The sequence below is a fragment of the Bison bison genome, unplaced genomic scaffold, assembly GCF_000754665.1.
Source record: "Bison bison bison isolate TAMUID 2011002044 unplaced genomic scaffold, Bison_UMD1.0 scf7180017864499, whole genome shotgun sequence".
Taxonomy (NCBI): Eukaryota; Metazoa; Chordata; class Mammalia; order Artiodactyla; family Bovidae; genus Bison; species Bison bison.
Genome location: NW_011495058.1, coordinates 3,357,852 through 3,361,636, shown reverse-complemented (window position 1 = coordinate 3,361,636; position 3,785 = coordinate 3,357,852).

Below are 3,785 nucleotides of genomic sequence, written 5' to 3'. Positions count from 1 at the left end.
TCATTCCTTCCAAAGAAATCCCAGGACTTATCTCCTTCAGAATGGACTGGTTGGATCTCCTTGCAGTCCAAGGGACTCTCAAGAGTCTTCTCCAACACCACAGTTCAAAAGCATCAATTCTTCGGCACTCAGCTTTCTTCACAGTCCAACTCTCACGTTCATACATGACCACTGGAAAAACCATAGCCTTGACTAGACAGACCTTTGTTGGCAAAGTAATGTCTCTGCTTTTCAATATGCTATCTAGGTTGGTCATAACTCTCCTTAACTGAATAGCTACATTCAAAATAATCAAACTGCACTATTTTCTTACACCATTAAAAAAGAAAATTCAAATAGATTAAAGACTCACAAGTAAAACCTGAAATAATAAAAATTCTAGAAGAAAACATAGATAATGTTTTTTGATGTTATCACTTATATGTGGAATCTAAAAATTAAAACAAATGAATATAACAAACAGAAACAGGCTCAGAGGTATAGAGAACAAACTAGTGGTCACCAGTGTGGAGAGGGATGGGGGAAAGGACAAGATAGGGCTAGGGGATCAAGAAGTACAGTACAGTATATAGAAGACTGCTGCTGCTAAGTCACTTCAGTCTTGTCCAACTCTGTGCGACCCCATAGATGGCAGCCCACCAGGGTCCCCTGTTCCTGGGATTCTCCAGGCAAGAACACTGGAGTGGGTTGCCATTTCCTTCTCCAAGGCATAAAAGTGAAAAAGTGAAAGTGAAGTCGCTCAGTCATGTCCGACTCTTAGCGACCCCATGGACTGCAGCCTACCAGGCTCCTCCATCCATGGGGTTCTCCAGGCAAGAGTAGTGGAGTGGGTTGCCATTGCCTTATATATAAAATAAATAAAATACAAATATGTAATATATAATGTAGGGAATATAGCTAATATTCTATAGTAACTTTAAATGGAGTACAATTTATAAAAATATTGAATCACTATGTTGTACATCTGAAATTAATATAATATTCTAAATCAAGTATACTTCAATTTAAAAAATGGGCACAGGACCTGAATAGACATTTTTCAAAAAGAAGACATGCAGATGACTAACAGGCACATGAAAAGATGCACTAATATCTAATGCACTAATATTAGTGCACTAAGATGCAGTAATATTAGTGCACATGAAAAGATGCACTAATATTAGCCCAATATCACTAATCACCAGGGAAAGGCAATTGAAACTACTATGATACCACCTCACACTTCTCAGAATGGCTGTTATCAAAAAGACAACAAATAACAAATGGATATTGGCAAGGATATTTAGAAAAGGGAACACTTCTACACTGTTGGTAGAAGCATAAACTGATATCAGTTCAGTTCAGTTCAGTTCAGTCGCTCAGTCGTATGTGCCTCTTTGAGACCCCATGAATTGCAGCACGCCAGGCCTCCCTGTCCATCACCAACTCCCAGAGTTCACTCAGACTCACGTCCATAAACTGATATAGTCACTATCAAAAATGGTATTGACATTCCTGAAAAAATTAAAAATAGAACTACCATACAATCCAGCAATTTCACTTTTGAATATTCACCAAAAAAAAGGAAAAACTTTGATTCAGAAAGATATACATGCACCCTTATGTTCACTGAAGCATTCTTCAAAATAGCCAAGATACAGAAGCAACATAAATGCCCATTATTAGATGTTTAGATAAAGATATTTTTTACACAACACACACACACACACACACACACACACAATGGAAGATTACTCAGTCATGTAATACAATGAAACCTTGCCATTTGTGACAACATGGTTGGATGTAGAAGGTATTATGCTAAGTGAAATAAGTTAGAGAAAGATGAATACCCTGTGTTTTCACCTAAAGGCAGAATCTAAAATATGAAACAAATAAACAAATATAACCAAACAGAAACAGAATCATAGATACAGAGAACAAACATGTGGTTGCCAGGGGGCAAGGGTAGGGGAGGAGAAAAATAAATGAGTGAGATTAAGAAGTACAAACTTTCAGTTACAGAATAAATGAGTCACAGGTATGAAATCTACAGTGTGGGGAATATAGTCAGTAATTATGTCATATCTTTGTATAGTGACTGATGACAACTGGATTCATCATGGTGATTCTTTTGAAATATTTAGAAATATAGAATCACTATGTTGTGTACCAGTAACTAACATAGATGTGGCCAGCTATACATCAAAATAAGCAAATGCATATATACACAAACAAATGTTGGAAATAAAAGCAGAAATAAACAAATAGGACCTAATTAAAATTAAAAGCTTCTGCACAACAAAAAAAAACTATAAGCAAGGTGAAAAGACAGCCTTCAGAATGGGAGAAAATAATAGCAAATGAAGCAACTGACAAACAACTAATCTCAAAAATATACAAGCAACTCCTACAGCTCAACTCCAGAAAAATAAATGACCCAATCAAAAAATGGGCCAAAGAACTAAATAGACATTTCTCCAAAGAAGACATACAGATGGCTAACAAACACATGAAAAGATGCTCAACATCACTCATTATCAGAGAAATGCAAATCAAAACCACAATGAGGTACCATTTCACGCCAGTCAGAATGGCTGCGATCCAAAAGTCTACAAGTAATAAATGCTGGAGAGGGTGTGGAGACAAGGGAACCCTCTTACACTGTTGGTGGGAATGCAAACTAATACAGCCATTATGGGGAACAGTGTGGAGATTCCTTAAAAAACTGGAAATAGAACTGCCTTATGATCCAGCAATCCCACTGCTGGGCATACACACTGAGGAAACCAGAAGGGAAAGAGACATGTGTACCCCAACGTTCATCACAGCACTGTTCATAATAGCCAGGACATGGAAGCAACCTAGATGTCCATCAGCAGATGAATGGATAAGAAAGCTGTGGTATGTATATACAATGGAGTATTACTCAGCCATTAAAAAGAATACATTTGAGTCAGTTCTAATGAGGTGGATGAAATTGGAGCCTATTATACAGAGTGAAGTAAGCCAGAAAGAAAAACACCAATACAGTATACTAACGCATATATATGGAATTTAGAAAGATGGTAACGATAACCCTGTATGCGAGACAGCAAAAGAGACACAGATGTATAGAACAGTCTTTTGGACTCTGTGGGAGAGGGAGGGGGGGGGATGATTTGGGAGAATGGTATTGAAACATGATAATATCATATAAGAAATGAATCGCCAGTCCAGGTTGGATGCAGGATACAGGATGCTTGGGGCTGGTGCACTGGGATGACCCAGAGAGATGGTATGGGGAGGGAGGTGGGAGGGGGATTCAAGATTGGAAACATGTGTACACCCGTGGTGGATTCATGTTGATGTATGGCAAAACCAATACAATATTGTAAAGTAATTAGCCTCCAATTAAAATAAATAAATTTTTTTAAAAAATAAAAACTTTTAAAAAAGAGATCAGATTTGCGGTGACCAGACTGGTGGTAAGGGGAGGAGCAATTAGATGAAGGAAGACAAAAGGTACAAATTTCCAGTTATATGATAAATAAATACTAGGGATATAATGTACAACTTGATTGTGACAACACTGCTATATGTTACAAATGAAAGTTGAGAGTAAATCCTGAGTTTTCATCACATGGAAAAACAATTTTTAAGGTATATTTATTTAATGTCATTATGTTGTACATCTTAAGCTTGTACAGTGCTGTATGAAAATTTATATCTCAATAAAACTTAAAGAAAAAAAACAGATGGGAACTTCAACTTCTAATTCCACTTGGAAGTAAATGAATTAGTTCTTTCCCCTGCTCCAATACTCT